Below are 22,239 nucleotides of genomic sequence, written 5' to 3'. Positions count from 1 at the left end.
TTTGAAAGTTGAATGTTACAAAAAAGAAAGACAGCATACAGCCTTTGTTTTCACATGCCCTTTACCACCACAACAAGACTGTCAACTACCGCACTTTACTATTCTGTCTTTGGCTGCAAAGATAGAGAATTTTGTAAACACTAATTCACATGTTAAAGGAATAAGCAGAAATTTTTCAGATGATACAGCTTGACATTTGCCCTCAATTCTTGAACACACAACACTTATGATGAGCTGAAAACAAAATTTAAAGGCATCTTTATTGACCATCCACCTTCTCAACTCAAACTCATGATAAAGCTGGGATGTATGTGTGATAGTTTGCTAGACCTTGCGCACTTTGTCCTTGGCTGGTCGTGCAAGGGTTTGAAGTCAGTACATTTTAGGGTGTTCTTGTGGGTGGTGCTGTAGAGGAGATACATGATGTTCTGTTGCTCATAATCTCATTTATTCTGTTAAAGACGAACCTTTTGCCATTATCAGTACCTAATGTTTTGATGTAAAAAGGGTAAAAACTAAAGGTGGCATTACTGAATGTCTAACATTGAGACTCAGTGAATTAAGTACATTGTGGCAGAGGTGGACATACCGGATGAAAGCATCTGATGAAATTTATATGTCTCTGTAAATAAATTAAATTATCTTGGCTTGTCCCGAGTGGGCCTCCAGGTGAATCAGACCTTCGGTATCCTGCGTTAAGGGCATTACCCACCACCGGCTAGAAAGTGAGAGGTGAATTTCTGATGTGCCTCATATGTCCAATTGATACATTCAGACACTTTATTTCCAAATTATATTGTACCTTATTTCCTCCTATTATGCAATTGTGTTTGAATGGGAAGGTAGAGTGGTTTAAACCTGGGGAGATTAGCACAGACAATGCAAGATATTTTGATATGAAAGATGGTTAAGACATCTGTGTACAAGGTTTGGTCTTCAGATCACAATGCTTTTAAAAAGGCTCTCTTTAATGACACTCGATGCATACTCATACACCTCTGAAGATTGAACGTCCTCAGATGGGGGAGACAGTTGACTCCTTAAAAAACAGTAACTATTTGAAAAGTAATGACACATCCGTGAGTATTCTCCCGTTCCATTATGCCCCACCTGAAGCAATCCACTATGTATTGCATTAACAAGAGTGCCTTTTATACTTGTCACACCAGCCCGAGAGCACTTGCCTATAAACTGTTAATTCACATGCTCCTTCATGAGACTATCCAAACACTGATGTGCTTAAAGATCTCTCTTCAATATCTAATTTTTGTATTAACCCTATTATTGTACTCCATGCTACCCAGCGGCTGCACTAATACAATTCATTATACTCTCAACTACCCATCTTCAGGTCAATCTAGTCCAATTTAAATACTCCTTCTGCAGGACACTCCATGTTAGTGGAAATATGTACCAAACAGTCCCCAAGCACTCTCCAAGCTATACTAAAGTACAGTTTAAAAGATAATATGTGCTGGGCTAGCTCAAAACGTATTGTGGCATAACTCGATCAAGACTTGGCACATATTGAACATCAAGCAGCAGCCTACCCATAAAAGTTGTCAGAGGGACAGTAGTGTTGGCATGTGATAGCAGCCACATCACACAGTCAACCATCATACAGTAGCCTGGCCAAATTTCAACATAAGGCAGCTCACTAAGACTAACTAAGCCTTCGGATGAATATATGATGTTACAATGCAAACAATTACAATGCATACTTTTACTACGCGTTTTTTACATCACAACTATCATTACATCGCATGATTTTACAACGCATGCCATTACAACACATTTTTTAAAACTACCATTACAACGCATTCCATTACAATGCATACCATTACATACCATACCATTACAATGCATAATACTTGTAGGGCAACTGTAGGGTAAATGTTGGATAGTGTAGGGGTAAAACTTATTATTCCCTCTCCAGTGAGTGCAACAGTAGGCTAAGTGTTGGATAGTGTAGGAGTAAAAATGATTATTCCCACTCCAGTGAGCGCAACAGTAGGGAAAGTGTTGGATAGTGTAGGGGGCAAAAATTACTATTCCCATCTACCCCAAAAGCCATACCCACCCTAAAACTAAAATATCTCCATGACTTACCTTATAATGTGTTGTAATGGCATGCGTTGTAATGGCATGCGATGTAAAGGCAGTTGCATTGTAAAAGCAGTGCAATGTAAAGAGAATGTTGTAATGGATGTTTTCCCTTTCGGACAGAAGCCAAGCCTCACATAGAAAAATCACTAAGTAGCCAGCTTGTACAGACACAGAATCATCCTATAACAGCCATATGAAACCATGAATCATCATTCAGCAGCTTGAACACACTGTGTACCATTTCACAGCAGACTCGACACACAGCGAACCATGAGACAGCATATAAGACCTCTAGACATCACCTCGGTCATTCAACCATCCATATGAGAATAGACTGGCAACGCTATGGACCATATGACCATTAGGAGACACAAGGCAAAATAAAGCTGGTGGCATAGAGAGCCATGAAGAAGCAACATGAACACACAGTGGAAATAATGAGAGAGAGCTCATTATCGCGTAGTTCAGGAAAGGTAGATTCAGAGCCTGCTTCATGTTTAACCTTGTAAAAAATTTTTTACTTTTGCATCCATTATGGCATGCACCAACATCGCATAAACTCTACTCTACATAAACTGTTGAGGCAGTGGCTGGGCATTTCTTAGATCAAAAATGGTTTGCATAGTTTTCTGCAGCCTTGCAAATAAAAGTACTCTGATCCCAGGTTCCTCGGCAAGCTAGCAGTCATATATAAAAAAGCTGAGACTGAAACAGCAAAATAAAGATCCAGTCACACATCTTTTAAGGCTAACAGAGCTAACATAACTCGACAAAAGCACTGGCCTTCAGTGTAATATTCTCAGCTGTTTATTTGCTCATGGGACATGAACATACTATCGCAGCGCATGTAAAGATTAAACAAACTTATAAGGAGTTCAAGGCATATTTGAAGGGGTGGGTGGCCCTGGGAGTGGGAACCTGGGGAGAAAGAGGGAGGTGATGGTCCACATAATACACAGACACAATGGCGTGTATAAGTGTGTAAGCCAATGTATAGGAAATGTTACCTGAGACCAGGGCCACTGGAATTATTCAATTGTCCAGCCACTGACATTTTTGCATAATTATAGATCTGATGCTTTGGCCACATAATCCATCATTTACTGCATGTTCTGCAAATTTTAGCTAAAATGACTTAAAAGTGACTGAAAATGCAGCAACACATCTTTCCGTGCACTGGAAGGCCCTGTGCAAAGGCTGACTGGTCACCTTTATGTTGCTTAATGCTATATTTGGGTGTAAAACTCGTACTAATGAGGTGCAACATATGCCCAGACAGTGTGTACAAGTTTAAAAATGGCAAAATAATTATGTAATACTATTACAAAATGTGCTGCATTACACCACATATTTTGTCTTTTCTTGCTGCATAATTTACCCAACCCTGCCTCATAATTTGGCCCTCCCTGGACACATAATTCTAGTGGCCCTGCTTAAGACAATGAGGACTACAATGTGTAGGAGTCACACTTCATCCATACTGGTAGGCATTATATTCTAAGACTGCATGGTCTAGAGAAGTACAAACTCAGGATGTAAAACATAACAAAGTGGTTAGGGTTGTGTTTACTATAAAGTAATTATTATTATCCAAAGGAACCCTATTTATCAACCTTAGAATAATGAAAGATTAGAGAAAAACAATAAGGCTGTAAACCTGTGCCTTGCCGTTTCCATGCTGCTATTCGATTTTGGTTCATAGCTCACTTTGGTACATTAGGATTGTATTTCATGAATGCAAATAACACAAGGGTCTGTGTGTCAAAAATAGTAACCCACTGAGCAGTCTACATAAAATAAATCTTTCATCCGAATGTTTCACATTGTGCTTCACTGGAGGCACACTATCCTGCTGCGCTACTTTATGATGAGTCAAAACAGCCACGACAACACTCAGATCTTTCAAACAAATACATTACTCATTAGAGTTAAACTGATGTTTTTAGCCTACAAATTGCTGGCTCACAAGGGATATAAAGTATGTGCATTTATTCTTGTAAGAAGAGCCAAAATGCAACCCCCCACCTTCCCGGTGCTTGGCCCCTGGTGAGGTGACACCAGTCACTGAACAAAAGTAGAATGCCATGCCTCAGGCTGGGTCAGGGGGAGCCCCAGCACATGCTGTGACTGCACAGAGAGACCCATTATCATTCTGTATATTATAATCGTCTGCAGCAATCAGAATGATAATGGGCTGATAGCAGTCTGTGCCAGGTCGGGTAGGGGCTGCTGCAGGCCCATATAGTGAGAGTTACAGAACTCTAAGGCTCCTTGTAGGGGGGGGGGACAGCGCAGCTCGCTCCAATGTCCAGAATTACAGACAAAAGGTGTTCGTGACAGAGATCATCATGGACAAGAGGCCCTAATAATGGACGGTCAGTGAAAATTACAGATAGTTGGTCACCCTAATCTTCCCAGTTAAAAACACACTTCAATATTTGATTCATTTTTCCAGTAAGTTATAGTAGCATGCCTAGTTTTACAAAAAAGTGCTAGAACCTAGATTTGAGACCATTTTGAGTTTTAGGGCAGACTTTTTTACACCGGTAAGCGCTCTGTTTTGTCCATTTCCTTGCTCAATGAAAAGTGTATTTGTTCTTGGGTCATTGTTTTCAAAATTGCTCAGAAAACTCATACCACTTCACCTTTTATACGAATTTTAAATCTGTCTCTGAATCAAGGTGTAAACTGAATGTTATGGCACCTAACTTTAAATAATAGGGATTTCATGTGACAGCATCCTCCCGTGCAATGGACTAATGACTATATTCAATTTCTTTTCAAATCTGGCCACCTGAAGAAGAGCAACTTTGTCAAAATGCTTTGATAAACTCTGATGAGTGCTGGGCATATCCAAGTGCACATGATCAGTGCCTTTGTAGCAATCAGCATGCATTGAAGCACAAATAAAAATCACATAGGATTACAAGCAAGTTCTTTAGTTGTTATTGCAAACTGACACGATTTGTTGAGTAAATGTGAAAACTTTTCAGTTGAATAGGTACCCTGCTTTTCAATCTAATAATATCACACTTTCTCAGTTGGAAAAGTAGACTATTTGTACCACAGCATGAATTTAAGGTCTGATGTGCTATTCACGTTCACAACCCAAGGATGCCCAATTTGCACACCAACTGGCTTGCGAATGGGAATGCACTTTGGAATGCGATATATGTACTAAACGGTTGCATCATGAATTTCACCTTCTCAAGGAGTTGCAAAATGACCTGCCTAATGAATATTAATTAAGCAGGTTCTAATTTGTGACCCCTTTTGACAGACTGCAAATGCAGGCACGATGAGGCCTGCAAGGGTCCACAGACATCCGTCCCTACATGTCCATTTCCAAATGGGAAACATTGTTTTAAAAAGCAGCCTGTGACCATTAAAGGAACCGGAGTTGCTAATAAAACAAATTCCATTGGGAAGACATCTAATGGAGCAAGCAGTGGTCCTCTGGATTCCTAAAAGATGAAGATATTCCACGAAGGCAACTTGCCCTTTGCGAGTCAGATACCACTCCATCTGAGGTGTCTGTATCTGATCAATACTTTGTGATCAAAATTGTGATTGTAAACCATTCTTACATTCCTCTCTGGATAGATACAGGAGGGGTGGCCTTTGATGCCCCCTCCTAATTGTGATTCACAAGGGGTCACAAAAGTTATTTTACAAGTCAGAAAGACGTGTCCCTCATTAGAGGGCTTTTGTACATATAAAAAGGTACTTTGCAGTTGCAACCCTGTCATTTTGTAACTCGCAGGCTACCTTTCTACATCAGACCCTTAGTTTATAATTGCACTTCCTATGTGTTATCAGTAAAACAACTTCCCTTGAGAAGTTCTTCAATTTGGTCATCTTCTTCTACGTATTGCTTATTTTTTCATCTGTGTGTGCCCAATTTCGGGTCATTTTAAATATCTATATAATTGTAAAAACTCTTTGGGAGACCTCAAGTGAGTGTAAAAAAGAAGACAAGACTCACACACCGAGTTTATAAAGTGTGGAATTTAAACAATCCGTTGGATGTGTAGAAAAAGATTGGACGACAATTAGGGACATGTTGGACTGCCTTCTGACTAGATAAAAAGAAATATGGCTTTCAGGAGACTGAAATCTTTGATATGAACATTAAAACTTGGGCTCCCAAACTTACTTCAAAAAGGGGGCCACTCAACCGATAACCTCTTTTGAAAGTTGTTTGCAAAGGAAGGATCAGTGCTGTTAGTTACCGCTCAAGGGGCGGGGACCAATATTAGGCGATACCAAGAAACTTGGAAAAAGGCCTTGGAAGGAAAATCCTATAAGTGGTGAGGGCAGACTCCATGGCTAGATCTAATAACACAACCTATTGTGTTCCCAGAAAGTTTCGCAGATTGAATGGCAAGAAGCTGGGAAGGTAGAGACGAGGGGATTCTACTCAATGTTTTCTGGTGATACCAAAACCTGAAAATATTTTGGAAGTGTGTAATTGGGTAGGGTAATATATTAATCACTGCGCTCCTACTTGGATCTCTCCAACAAATCCAAAACTCATTTTACTCATAATTTGGGAAGGAAATAGTACTGTTATCGCTGGCAGAAAATACATCTTGGAGAAAGAATTGATTCTGGCATCAGACCCCTGGTTCCATCGGGTCTGGCATCCGGTACTGATAAAGATACCGTCTTTTGACGGTATACCGTCCCCCTAAATCAACCCCTCAGTTTAATGATTTGTTTACAACCATTATCTCTGATACCCGCACACGCTATCAGAGATTACTAGTAGTGGGTGATTTTAATTTACACTGGGATAAAAAAAAACAAAAATAACGCGACCCTACAGCTGGAAACTCTTATGACTACATTAGGTTTCCAACAACTAGTAGAGGTGCCCACACATAATAAAGGCAATACTTTAGATCTCATCTGGACTACCCACATGGAGGTTATTCTCACAGATATTCTACCTTGCCTTTGGTCAGATCACCTCTTAATAAGTTGCCGTATCCCAATAGATGGCCATCCGACCCACACACCTCAAATTTATAAAATGGTTCGTCAATGGAATAAAATTGACCCAGCAACCTTGATAGACCTCCTCCTCACATTAACATTTCCTGCCAATGAACAAGATAATTTAGATCAAGAGTGTGTAAACTTCACACAAAACCTATGCTGGGCTTTTGATCAGGTAGCACCAGAGCGGAAACATAAGATCAAAGAAGCAGAAAAAGGGGCACCTTGGTTCAATTCTTCATTGAGAGAACTTAAAAGAAAGCTTCGTTATACTGAAAGACGGTGGCGTAAAACCAATGATCCCACAGATTGAGACAAATATAAGTCATCGCTCAACTTTCATAAAAAATTTATTTTGTCAACCAAAGCCGAATATTTTGAAGCTCGAATAAGCAATGCCGGAAATAAACAGAAAGAAACCTTTAGAATTCTGACTGAGCTCAGTAAAAAAACAGAGGTCCCAATTGATTGCAATACTTTCCAATCCTTCTTTCTAGAAAAAGTTAGGCTTATTCTCTCAGATATCAATAATAGCTCCACTAGCTACCCCTTAATACCGTGCCTTCAAACCCCCTCTCCAGTTCATACCCTCTCCAGTTTCCCACAACTTGATATAGTTTCCTCAGGCAGCTTATGAACCAAATTAAAACTGTTTCCCCATCGGATCCATGCCCTCCTAGAATCTTCTGAATGGCGCTTCCAGGTCTAGAGGGACGCATCATCTCCTTACTTGACAACTCGCTGGATACTGGATATCTGCCATCCATCCTTAAAGAGGCACAAGTCAAGCCCCTAATAAAAAAACCTGGAGCAGACCCAACTAAGTTAAAAAACTATAGGCCAATATCCCAGCTACCTTTCCTGGCCAAAATCATAGAACAACATGTTCTGAAATCGCTCTCGTCGTTCCTGGAGGCACACCATCTTCTCCAGGGATGCCAAGCTGGGTCTTGAGCCCACCATAGCACTGAGCTGGTGATGCTCTCAGTACTTGATGAGCTTAGAGTTATGGCTAATGGCAAAAAAGCGTGTGCCCTGATATTATTAGACCTATCAGCTGCATTTGATACTGTCAGCCATACTCTCCTACTGGACAGATTGGCCACTTTAGGTATAAAAGATCTAGCTCACCGATGGCTTGAATCCTTTCTCTCTGGTAGGACACAAAGGATTCAATTGGGGGATGCGACATCTGATGTGGGCTCACTTAACTGCGGAGTTCCCCAGGGATCTGCCCTGTCCCCACTGCTTTTTAATGTTTATTTGCAACCCCTAATAACAACGTTGGCAAATATGGGCTGTAAAATCTTTAACTACGCGGATGATACCCAGTTGCTGCTTAGCATTGACAACACGGCATCTGCACAGATCCAAGCCCAAAACATTCTTAGCTATACCGTGAGTTGGATGACTGCCAACTCACTAAAAATCAACCCGGACAAAACAGAGGTCCTGGTTATCCCTGCAGCAGAATCACCCTGGAGCGACCTGTTCTGGCCCCAGGACCTAGGTCCCACCCCCAAGCCATGTTCAACTGTAATAGGTCTAGGCATAAAAATCGATTATGAACTTTTAATGGCTAGCCAAGTTTCATCAGTGGTGGGTACGTGCAAGGGACTAAGTAGACAGCTACGGAAACTGGTCCCCCTTCTCTCTACCTCTACACTTCGTACTATAGTCTCAGCGATTATAATCTCAAGGCTGGATTATGGGAATGCTCTCTACCTGGGTCTCCCCCAGGTATTGATAAGTAGATTGCAAGTGGTCTTAAATGATGCAGCGAGATTGATCTTCAGGTTGCCAAGACGGACCCATGCCACACCACTGTTGCATAAATTGCACTGGCTCCCAATAAAACAGAGAGTGAATTTCAAGAGCCTCTGTATAGCCCATAAAGCTATACACGGCCTAGCACCTGTATATATAAAAGAACGCCTTGAGGCCTATACTCCTGGACGCTCACTAAGGTCTTCTGAGGCACAACTGTTGTCATGTCCTCGGTACAAACTGTCCTCTAAAGGCGGTAGATCTTTCTCAGTGCTGGTTCCGCAGCTCTGGAACAAATTACCCGAGCATCTCCGCAAAGAATCCAACTTGTTTCACTTTCGGAAATTGCTCAAAACTCTTCTGTTTAAAGAAGCATTAAGTGTAGTTTAACCTCTGATGACCCGTGTGTTTTTTAACTCACTAAGCTACCGTTTTTTCTTTCCTGGTCCCAAGCGCTAAGGGACCTGTCAGTGATTTGGCGCTATTTAAATCGAAATTAACATAACATAACATAACATAACATAACATAACATAACATAACAGAAGCTATCATTTACAATGCAGTAACCAGAGAAATACTTCAATTTGGAGCTTACAAGAGTCGCTGCTAGTCATGAACTGTGGGAGACATTTTCAATTCTGGTCTTGTCGAGGGTTGGTAGGGAGAGGTCTAGGGAGGTTTGATATGGGGTAAAAAGCTTGTTTATTCAATAAGTAGTCTGATTTCTTTAGGCTGGGTTTTCATTTGCAATTTGAAAAGATTTCCAACTTTTGGGGAATTCACAAAAAAGTATTTTAGTGATACATTTCCATGAGTACTTCCCTTCCTCTACACGCATTATTTCATATTGTCCACAGTATGTGTCATGAAAATCTTCTTTCCTTTTTTGCTCATCAAGGAAGCAGGCAGTGCTTCAGTAATGTGTACCCCAATTACTCATTTCAAAATCATTTTAGAATAGATTAAAATATGTACATAGGGTGGAAAAATCTACTTCAATGCATGTGACAGTCCGCAAAGGTGTGAATCTCTTTCTAAAGACCAATAAATAATATCAGAACTAAAAATAAAATTATCTTTATTTGACCACACTAATGCAGGGACAGAACAAGGCTTATAAAAGTCAAAAAGTCCAACAATTTACAAAAAACAAAAGTTTTGGGCTCACTGCTGGTGCTCAATATATTGCATCATGGTAAATTTGATGGTAGATCAAATGTCTCACTTTTAGTCTGTACCTGTAAAGAATTCAAACTTAAACAGAGACTAAGGGGTCGATTAGGATCGCGGTTTTCCCGCATCCTCTGGGCCGGCGGAAGCCACCGCCGGCCCGGAGGATGCGGGAAAACCGCTGCGGAGCCTCAAAAGACCCACCGCCATATTAGGATGGCGGTGGGTCTTGGAATCTGTCTGCAGCTTTTCCGCCTCGGTCGCCTTCGGACCGCGGCGGAAAAGCTTTAACATGGCTGGCGGTGTCTCTCAGACACCGCCAGCCATATTAGGATGGTGTAAGATGTTTGCTTTTCCGCTGTGGCTTTTCCGCCGTGGAAAAGCATACAGACCTTCACTTCGGGGGCCTGTTGTGCGCCCCCTGGGTGAAGGGGGAGTGGGGGATGCACATGGGGGGTACCTATGGTACCCCCCTGCATTTGCGTGAACAAAGCAGCAGGCACCGCGCGGTGCCTGCCGCTTTGTGCACGCAAATGCGATGCATGCATCTTTAACATTGCGGCGGGTGCAGTTTGAAGCTGCACCCGCCGCAATGTTAAAGATGGAGGATGTGACCGCCACCCTGGCGGTCACATCCTAATCTGCACGGAGGGAACGCCGCAGCCCATGCGGACGTTCCCTCCTGCTCTGGGGTCGCGGACGGACTCAAGTCCGTCCACGATCCTAATCGACCCCTAAGTTGGATGTGATTTCCAAAAACGCCAACGTGCTATGTAGTGTCCTCATGCAATGCTTGTTTAATGGTTAATGCGAATTCAAATAAATTACACCACAAAGCCATAGAAAGGCTCTAAATCTTCTTTAAAGATTCAGTTGTGTTTTATTTTATTTCAAGTAGCCACTCTGTGAACAACCTTTTAGGCCATGTACCTCAAGCGTGCATGGCTCACTATATCTGATGCTACATTTGATTTAATCTCGGATTAACTATACGGCACTCGCCAACTTTACTATGGACATTTTTTATATCCTGGTCCACGGGCGCCCATGTTCACTGAATTATGAGAAATCTGAGGTCACAACAAATACAGACATTTATAGGATTGATAGGAGATTCACAAAATTAAACGTTGGTCCAGGTTTGCTATTTATCAAGAAATGGAGAAAAGGTCAAAGGCAATTTCCTTTTCCATGTTGTTCAAGATGTTAATGTATTGAACGAGCGAACATTTGTCTAATTAAGGATCAGAAATTTACATATGTTTCGTTTTCCTGATTTTTTACATGCCCTAGATATGGAATAATGAAATTGCAATATGTCTCCGCAAAATGCTGAGTCCAGTTTCCTGAAGTTGTTTAATATATGTAGACTTGGTTCCATGAGATGACATTGGTCTGGCAATGCATGAGGCCTATGTATGAGTTTTCTCTGTTTTAACATTCAAGATGCTGTTCCCTACTGTGCTAAAAGACCCACTTTGGAAATGTTAGCCACAGGCTGTTAATTTGTAGAACCACATTTTTGTTCTAGACAGGGCTTTTGAAAGATTTTTCCAATATTTATTTCCTAAATAGGATTCCTTTTATGTATGTATTAGCTCATCAAGACATTTGGCTAATAAAACAGTACTCATTATTAGATCATTGGAATGCTGAGAGCTCAATTGTAGGGAATGGAGTAGCTCCTGGCTTATAATGGCTGGTATAGGCCCTTAGCTCCAACATTCCAAAGTTTATCTTCATGTTTCTCCCTTTTTAATTTAGAACACTCTACCCTTAGTGATTGGAATGTTTTTATAGCTCTTTTGTGTCTGTCTATATAGGTTGTTAAAGGCCCTGTCCCTCGATATAGGCCCTCCCCTGTGGCTAGGGCCTATAACTCGGGTTGAGGGCCTTTAACAACCAGTATGGCCATGGCAGTGGGCTATAAGGCAATAAAATAAAACAGTGAAATAATATTTCAAATATCATAAATTCGATGCCTTTGATACCAATGGTAACATCTATTTTTAAAATCATGTTTACAAAATGTGCAATTGCAATAACAATATCCATCTCAGAGATTTCATGTGTCAAACAAATTGGACTGTATCTGGTTTGTCAGTTATACTTTTTATATGTGGGTTTTTTCCGTGGGTCTACAGAGAGCAATCTCTTAAAAGATGTATCACATCACATTTTACACATAACTTATATACACACAATCTATTTTTTATCTGTATCACAGACATTGGCCCGTGCAACTTTCAGACCGGATGTACTCCTATTCTTAAGCGACCAATTTGCAATCACATCTCTTGCTCTGGCAACTTTTCCTATTAGGAGAACATTTCCATGGCCCTGGTATAGGTAAAAAAGGGGCTACAGAGCTTTTCCAGATAGATAGTTTAGATTACTCTGTCTACTCAATGTGTGGACTTAAGTTTCAAGAGTTGCTTATACTCTAACGCTGAGTCCTGTTGATCTTTGATCATATAATTTATTAATCATGACGTTATCAGACATATGGCCTTAGTCTTTAATGAGTGTGTATGTTCCAAGTAATAGCCGTGAATCGCCCAATTCCTCTCCTACTTCGCACGTCAGCCTCTGTTTGGGTATCTCCTGACCACAGGCTTCATATACACCCTCTCTGTATTCTTCATAGACTCTACTGACAGCTCACAATTATAATGTTGCATCAAACTACTAAACGTTAAGTTAGTTTCCTTCTCTAACATTTATTCTTCTCATTATATATGACATCGGGATACTGTCCTGTGAGATGCCTACATGATGAAGGCCCACTCATGCCTGTATGCAGTGCCGAAACACTAGTAAATTAAGACAGTGAAGTCACTTTCAACTTTGCATGTAAGTAAGATAAAACAGACTCCTATTAAATGCATCCTCATGCAAGCAGCATACACAAACCTTGTTAAACTCTGTTGACAGGACACTAGGATTAGAGGAAGAGAGAGCAGAAGGTTAAAGCTTACAATGTTACTGTTAGAGTACTGTCATCATGGTACTTAAACTATGCCACTGCGTCGACCTGTTTTGCCACTGTGCAAAAATGCCTGTAACCTTCCGGGTTAGACGTGCTGAGATATTTTATGGGTCTGGAATGTCAAGAGCTTGCTCTGTGTGTGGCATTGAAACAATGCCTGTCAGTCCTTTCCATGGATCAGAAAATGTGCCTCTGTAGTCTGTTCATGTTGCTAAACATTGTCAAATGTATCCTTCCATCATGTGATAACACCCATAAATGTTGTTGCTCATGGTGCTGAAATACTCACAACCACTTCTGTACAGGGGTCAGACACACCATCCCTCTCCCTGTCCAGAATGCTGAAACACCATCATGCTACTTTTGTTAGCATTCAGAAACACGTGTGCATAGAGCTGTAACACCATGAAGCTTCTCAGTCCATGAACTCTCTCAGTCCATGACGCTCAAACACCATCAAGCTGCTCTAACACCTTCGCCCTCTCTGTTCAGTGTGCTGAATCACCATCGACTAGATCTGTCTTGAGAGCTGAAATAACAAAAAACTCCTCTGTCTAGCATGCTGAAACACAGCCAGCCTACTCTATCAAGAGTGCTGAAACACCATCAACCTACTCTAACTGCTATGGAGAAACAGCATCAGGTTACTTTGTCCAGAGTGCAGAATCAACATCAACCCACTCTATTTACAATGCAGAAACACACTCATGCTACTCTGTCCAGAGTGCTGAAACACCGTCAACATGTTCTATCTACAATGCATAAACACTATCAACCTGCTCTGTCCAGAGTGCTGAAACACCGTCATTCTACTCTATCTACAGTGCAGAAACACCATCAAGCTACTCTGTCCCTTGTGCTCAAACACTTTATTCCTCACTGTTCAGTGTGCTGCATTACCGTCGACCTGGTCTGTCTTGAGAGCTGAAATACCAGCAAATTCCTCTGTCTAGCATACTGAAACACAGTCAACCTACTCTATTCACAGTGCTGAAATACCATCAACCTGCTCTAGCTACACTGCAGAAACACCATCATTCTACTCTGTCCAGAGTGCTGAAACACCAGCAACCTTTTCTGTCTTCATTGGAGAAACCCCATCAACCTGCACTGCCCAGGGTGCTGAAACATCGTGAAAGTGTTCAGTCTAGGAAATCCAAGCACATCCACCAGCTTAGACTACAGTGCTGAAGCACCATCAACTCACTCCGCGAAGTGTGCTAAAAACACCATTCACCTGCCTTTCTAGAGTGTTGAAACTCCACCAGCCTGCTCAGCCCAGTGTGCTGAAACACCACCAATGTTCTCCTTTGAAACACCGTCAAACTGTGCTGTCTAAAGTACTGGAACACCACCAACCTGCTCAGTCCAGGGTGCTGAAAAACCATCAACCTACTCAGTTTAGGGCACTGAATTACTACCAACCTGCTCTGTTTGGAGCGGTGGGATACCTTAAACCTACTCTGACCAGGTTACTGAAACACGACCTGCTTGCTCTGATTAGACTGCTAAAACAGTGCCTGGATGCTCTCGCCAACGTTGTTCCTGGTGCTGCAACGCCATCAAGGTGCTCTCCCCAAGGTGCTGAAACAAACTTTTCTATCCCTATTGTGCTGAAATGCGACATAGTGGTTCTGTCCAGTGTGCTTAAAAAGCACACAAAACTGCTCTGTTGGTGATACTAAAACACCAATAAACAACTTTGCCCAGAGTGTTGACACACCAAACTGTTGAGGAGCAGGTGCAATTTTTTTTTCAAATAGCGCCCTCCCTGGGTGCAGAAACACTACCAAGCTGCCAAACTGCGCTGACCAGGGTGCTGAAGCACAGCCAAACTGCGCTGGCAAAGGTGCTGAAACGCTGCCAAACTGCTCTGGCCAAGGTGCTGAAACACAGCCAAACTTCTCTGGCCAGGGTGCTGAAACACAGCCAACGTGCTGTGGCCAGGGTGCAGAAACACTGCTGAGCTGCTCTGGCTAGGGTGCTGAAACACAGTTAAACTGCTCTGCCCGTGCTGCTAAAACATCAAACTGTTACGTCGCAGAGCAGTATTTTGTTAAATTGTGCTCTCTCCGGGGTCCTGAAACACTACTGCGCTGCTTTTTCCAGGCTGCTGACACACCGCCAGACTTCCCTGTCCAAGGTGCTGAAACACCAATAGATGTCTCTGTCCAGGGTGCTGAAACAGTGTGCTGAATCACCGCCAGACTTCCCTGTCCAGGGTGCTGAAACGCTATCTAGCTGATCTCGAAAGGTCCTGGTTGCTCCCTGTGCTCATGGTGCAGTAATTAAATCAGAAGCAAGCCTCGCTATAAAATGATACTGGTTTGTACATAAAGACTCCTTGCTCCAACCTCTCGGCTCTCTACAAAACGTTGCACATCTAGAAGCAGACACATACAAGAGCTGTTTTGAGTACACAAACAGTTGATCCGCGTAGCACACTCACCTGGGTGTTTATACCCCTGCGGGCAGGCCTGGGGGGGGGGGGGGGGGCACTGCACGCCGCGCTGTCTACAACGCCAGGGGCCGCGCCGCACAGGTCACCGCCGGCAGCGCTGTCCTCGCCTGCTACGGGAAAGTTTTGCTCCGCATTTCCTCTGAAATTGAAACTGATTCTCCATGGGTCGCCATGGTGATGCGGAGCTCTCTTCTGTTCAGGCAAGACGGGCATCGCTTCATTAGCACAGCCTGGGTGGCACCGTTAACCCTTATCGAACCACAACCCTTGCACCACAGCACATTCCCTGCCCTGCCCCCACTATCCCTTTCTGTATATGATCACAACGATGAGGTTAAACGTTCGCTTGGGTGTCTGACAGACCGCCGCAAATTTTGAACTAGAAGAGGTGAGTTATAATCTTGGCTTCCCCGCTTGAACAAATTGTGTGACACTGGGCAGAACTATGGGTATCTGCTTTGTCTCTCTTCCCTTGCGTGTCAACATTGAGCCTGCTTGCAAACAAGTAAACGTCAGCTCTATAAGATAATTGCGCATCCGGATGTGTATCTCGCCCTTTTTAAACAGTTCACCGGCGTTGATTACACTGAAAAAACAACGTAGTGCTATCAACATTATTTTTTTATGTGTTAGCTTTTAATGTTAAATGCAGGTTGCCCGGCCGTGCAATCTCGCGTGAGCGCCGCTCCCCGCCAGCCACAATGTTATGCAATATTATCAGTGCGCCCAACAATCACAACGTATTGGCTGCCAATAGCAGCGGCCCACGTCCGCGTCTGACAGCGTCCCCTGGCCGCTGCAAGCAGCGCTTCAAAGAAACCATGCGCTAGCGAGGCGCTAGCCAGCACCGCGGAGAAATCCGTGGGCGCCTAAATAACCGCGGGCTGAAAACCGACACGCTATATATACATCTGTAAAGGTTTGACAACAGCTGTAAAGCCTTAATACAGGCCAATAAAGCACTGCTGTTTGATACTGTATTAATTGTATTAATGTTGTAACGATTGGGCGAGCGCACGCGCGACCATTAAATTCGCTTTTATCTGGAAATCGGCAGGTGGTGGTGGGGGAAGGGGGGAGTGGACACTGCCATTTGACACAGGGTCAATATGTTTAATCTTGCCCATGCCTATGTTTTTCAACAGCCCCATTGATCAGAGATGTTCAGACCCAGGCCATCTGATAAAGGATACCCCCCTCCCCCCCACGAACCGGATCTTCCTTCCAATATAATTCACTTTTTATAGAAAGCACAATGTTTGTAGCCGCTACAACGGCAGAACGGTCTCACCCTGTCCCTCACAGGCGCTCCGTTTCTACACACTCTTAAGTTCCTGTGTACCATCTGATGTAAACTCTGTACAGCATTTCTTTTCGGAGAGCTAGGGAAATACATGCATGCAAATACACATACTTTTACAGCCCACAGCGAGAAGCATATGGTAGAACGGGGCAGCCTCCCCGCCCCCCAAATACAGCCTGACTTCCTGGTCGCGTTTAGTCAGTGGCTAGCAAAGCCCAGAGGCGCGTATGTGTCATCGTCCAGAGCGCACGGGCCACTGAATATTTCACAAAGGAGCATAGCATGCTTTTCTTTCCCTCGCCCAGTGTGTTTTTCCTTACCTCTTCTACGCGTTGCTTTTCTTTTACTCAGTCATGCTTTCCGTTCCCAGATCCAGCAGGGCTCCGATGGCCGATTGTTTGAATCAATGCATCAAAAAATCACATAAGGCAAGGAGCCCAGGCGCGCTCGGTCTCCGAGCTTCCCAGGCTGGCTCTCTACGGCTCTTCCCCCGTAATAATATTACCCATGCAGGAACAGGTGCAAAGGTCCAAGTCCAATCCGGATCGGCGAACAAAAAAAACACGGAGTTCAAACCTTCGCAGATTAAGAAGAGGAAGGGAAAAAAAGAGGCCGGCGGAATAAAAAAAAGCGCAAATGGAGAGAGAAAAGTGGCGGAGCGCGCAGATGAACGTCGTGAAATCGGCAGATTCAACGAATTTCTACTCATGTTCCACAGCCGGATCCATGCGATCGACAACGCAAGAGGGATGGAGGTGCGAACAGCGCCTCCTGTTGGAGAACTAAGAGAAGGCAGCGAGGGGGGCTGTGGAGAGCGTGTGAAAGCGAGGGCAGAAATAGGAACAAACTGAAAGTTAGCCAGCCCTACGCGCGTTCCCATTCTTTCCGTTCACTCACTGTGTTCTGGAGACCTGTTGTTGCACCCCAAACGCGTTGCAAGCGAACAGGGTTAAAATGGAGCCCCCGAGCTTGGTGTTATCCGATTGGCAGGATTGGCATTGGCAAGTTTTGTATTACACTGATGACAGAAGGAGGGGTGACGCCAAGTCCAGGGCTGAAGATGTGAAACTGTTCAGCGATATGGACGTGACATGGAAAGAGCCGGTGCAGAAAGTCATTTTATACATCGCACGTTTTACATCAAGTACACGTCTCCCATCCTAGTAAACGTGCGAATGATAGCTTAGAGGACCAATGCACCTGCCACAGAGATCGACGTGGACGCAACGCTTTAGTCAGGATGTGGCTTCAGCCTGGAATCTTCCTAATGCCGATTACGTTACTAACATTGCGTGGTGCACCAGCAGCCTCTCGTATTTAAAGTTCTAGTGTTGGCTGCTTGTTGAAAGCAACAACTTTACCAAAATCGTCAAACAGCGTATGACTATCCTTCTTATATTCGTAGATGTTTTCATTTCTACTCTGCTTCTTACAAACACAATTTCTTTTTAAATGGAAGCGTTTTGTGAAGCCGGTGTGCCCATTTTTTATGAGCACGTCCACCTGTGTTATTAAAATCCACCCTCTTTCGTGTGGTTTTCATGCGTTTTCACGTGTAATATTTAGCTGTGTGATGAACTGACCCGCAACGCGCGCCGTGTGATCGTGAGCAGGTGGTCCACAGACCCCGGCTGCTCTCCCTTTCAATATTTGAAAGATGAGCCGGGCAGCGTTTCTGGGGAGTGTATGTGCAGGACAGCCAGGCGGGAGCAGACGAGGGTTACTGGTACAGCGTGTCTAGAATTCTTAAGAGTGTGTCACGGAACCCGGACCTTCGTAAAGCAGAGAAAGTTGCGCGTTGAGCAGGAAAAAGCTTAGTGTTGGCAGCTGTTTTAGAAGTGCCGTCATCGTGCTGATTAATATATGTTAACACTTATCTGTCTATAATCTATTCTTTGAAGAACTGTTAAAAAAAATGCTACATTTGGAATCAGGATTACGCTGCACCGTCACTGCCAATTTTTGTGGTCGCGCCTTTCTAGTGGCAGCAGCAAAACGTTGAAATGCTGCCCCCTCTCAATCTCCCTCGAGTATCCAGGGTGATGAACTTTCGGAAGAAGGTGAAAACCTGGCAATTTTTTCTGCATCTTTCATCGATCATTTCTGTGTTTGTGTTTAATAGTTTATTTAGACAATTAAGTCCCTGATACAAAGCGAAAATAGTGAAAACATAGGTAAATCAAACTTAAAAATCTGTACAGATACACATCTGATTATATAATTCAGTCAGGTGGTGTGTGAGATAGTACCAGAGCGACATGTGCAAACGTAACTGAATTGAGATTAAAACTTGTGCAAATGAGCAATTGAACAAACTGTGGTTGTGAAACTGCACTAATAGCCTGCATTTCATTGTAAGTTCAGTCCATGTTGTCCTACCTGAGAGCGAAGGGCCTCGTATTGTACTGAGTTTGAGGTGCAGCAAACCAGTATAGTGTTTCGTCCGCTTCTATGATCTTAGCTGGACCAGACTGCACCTATGCACATAAGCAAGTTGATTAAGTTAAAATGAATAGGACTGTTCTTCGGTAAATGCAAACTAAAGAACACCTTCAAATATTTTTAAACATTCTGTGGGACTTGTTTGAATCAGGGACATGACAAGGACGTTTTATTTGCATAGTCACTTTACATCCAAGCTGTGGCTTATGTGACAATTTACGTCCAACGTATCTTTATTTTACACTAGCACAATGGTACTTCATCAGTTTTACAAGACAACAGGTAGGCCGATCAAAGACAGTAAACTTCTGGATAAAGATCACACGTCTTACAGCCAGAGCTGCTCACTTTGGAACTGGGAAACCAGGTTCAAGTCTTGGAGTCGGTTCAACATCCTGTGATTCTAGGCAAATCCCTTAATCCCTCCATGCCTACTAAAACTGACTGTGTCCTTGTGTAATGTAACTGGTACTAATGTAAAGTTCTCCAATACCTTCGGGTCGAGTTCGCGCTATATGATACTGCAACACAAAAATTACCAATTGTGGTGTTCGATATTTACTAGGTGTGCAGATTGCTCCTAGTACCTTGTTGAGCTCCACAGGACAGTACAGGACATAACACACATTGTTCTTTTTACCAGGTACGCAAACAGGTCTGATACAGCAAAATTTGACAAGACAAACCCCCTGGACACATTTGCGCCCTGGTTATGATACTAAGTCAGAGTGACGAATCACATACATTGCTCATAAAGCATGGAACAACCTCACATTCACATCAGAACCTCCTCCTCTCTTCTTGAACTCATTCATAGCTGAAGACCTGGCTTTTCACTTAACCAACCTACCATGACAGGGCTGGGCACACACACCTGCTCAGCACCAGGATACCCTCACTGGTGATAGTGTCCACTACAAACGGATCACTGACATAATATCGACCTCACAAATATCGAGATACAAAAATATCGAGTCAAAAATATCGATTGACAAAATATCGACTCCCTATCTTCAAACAGGTAAGTACCAAAATATCGACTCCAAAATATCGACTTACAAAAATATAGACTGTCAAAATATCGATTTCTTTAAATGTCTTAAAATTAAGTTAAAACTAATATAGTAATAAATATATTTAATATAAACTTAGAAATAATTATTAAAAAATTTAATTTTAATAAATAATTTATATAATTAAAAAAATTATATCACCAAAAATAATACATATATATATATATATATATATATATATATATATATATATATATATATATATATATATATATATATATATATAAAAACATATTATTAAATAAACATATATAACATTTTTAGCGTAGCATAGAAATTGGTTAAAATTTATTGTTACAACTATAGTGAGTTCAACATTAGCAAAAGTGTTGGATAGCGTAGAGGTAAAATTTACTATTCCCACTCCAGTGGGTGCAACAGTAGGGAAAGCGCTGGATAGCGTAGGGGTTAAAATTACTATTCACACTCCAGGGATGTATGACGTTACAAAGCATACTTTTACAACGCCTACCATTACAACAAAACTTTTACAACGCAAAAACTTTTACAACGCATACATTTACAAAGCAAGATTTTACAACGCATATACCTTTACAACGCATACCATTACAACGTAAGTATTGGTAAGTATATAATAATTTTTGAATATAAATTAATTAAAAATATTATAATATAATTTAATTTTATTTAATTGTATTTAATAAATTTAATTTAAATGTAATTTTACTTTATTTTTACAAAGTACCCCTGTACCCCAAAAACCCAAAACTGACCCTGAACCCTAAAAATACCCCTTTACCCAAAAACTGAAAACTGACCATGAACCCTAAAAATACCCCTTTACCCAAAAACTGAAAACTGACTCTGAACCCTAAAAATACCCCTTTACCCCCAAAAACTGAAAACTGACCCTGAACCCTAAAAATACCCCTTTACCCAAAAACTGAAAACTGACCCTGAACCCTAAAAATACCCCTTTACCCAAAAACTGAAAACTGACCCTGAACCCTAAAAATACCCCTTTACCCCAAAAAACTGAAAACTGACCCGGAACCCTAAAAATACCCCTTTACCCAAAAACTGACCCTGAACCCTAAAAATACCCCTTTACCCAAAAACTGAAAACTGACCCTGAACCCTAAAAATACCCCTTTACCCCATAAACTGAAAACTGACCCTGAACCCTAAAAATACCCCTTTACCCCAAAAACTGAAAACTGACCCTGAACCCTAAAAATACCCCTTTACCCAAAAACTGAAAACTGACCCTGAACCCTAAAAATACCCCTTTACCCAAAAACCCAAACATATAACATTTTAAAAATAATTATATACTTACCAATACTTACGTTGTAATGGTATGCGTTGTAAAGGTATCTGCGTTGTAAAAACATGCTTTGTAAATGTATGCGTTGTAAAAGTTTTTGCGTTGTAAAAGTTTCGTTGTAATGGTAGTGCATAGTAAAAGTTGCGTTGTAAACGTTGCATACCCACTCCAGTGGGTGCAACAGTAGGGAAAGTGTTGGATAGCGTAGGGGTTAAAATTACTATTCCAACTTCAGAGAGTGCAATAGTAGGGAAAGTAAATACTTCACAAATAGATATAAATAACATAAATAGTAGTACCAATTACAAATAATTAAAATATTTTACAAGTGTATAAAATATATTAAATATTTATTTATAAATACAAAATAAAATTATTTAATTATAAAAATTGCCTACTCATACTAATTAATTACTTATTAACAATAAATTAATTTACAATTTAAAAATTAATCAATTAATTTTAATTAAAAATTATATTTTAATTTATTTCCTATTAATAATTAATTAACAATTAATTCAAAATAAATACCAATACATTAAATGACATATTTAATTAATGAGAATTAAATTACTTCCCACCTTATTCCCCTATAAACCAACAACCCGCTACAGAAAATAAATTAATGAAATTAATAT

General features: G+C 41.7%; 1 protein-coding gene across 1 annotated transcript in view; it reads right to left on the bottom strand.

The window, feature by feature from the left end:
• KCNJ6 (potassium inwardly rectifying channel subfamily J member 6) overlaps nucleotides 1-17,275 on the bottom strand; it is a 1,187,709-nt gene extending 1,170,434 nt beyond the window's left edge. The window contains exon 1 of the mRNA XM_078656852.1: nucleotides 17,119-17,275. The gene's annotated coding sequence lies outside the window, so the exon portion shown is untranslated. The remainder of the gene's footprint in view (nucleotides 1-17,118) is intronic.
• Nucleotides 17,276-22,239: the final 4,964 nt, after the last annotated feature.

This window comes from Lissotriton helveticus, chromosome 8, assembly GCF_964261635.1.
Source record: "Lissotriton helveticus chromosome 8, aLisHel1.1, whole genome shotgun sequence".
Taxonomy (NCBI): domain Eukaryota; kingdom Metazoa; phylum Chordata; class Amphibia; order Caudata; family Salamandridae; genus Lissotriton; species Lissotriton helveticus.
This window is presented reverse-complemented; position numbering and strand designations above follow the sequence as displayed.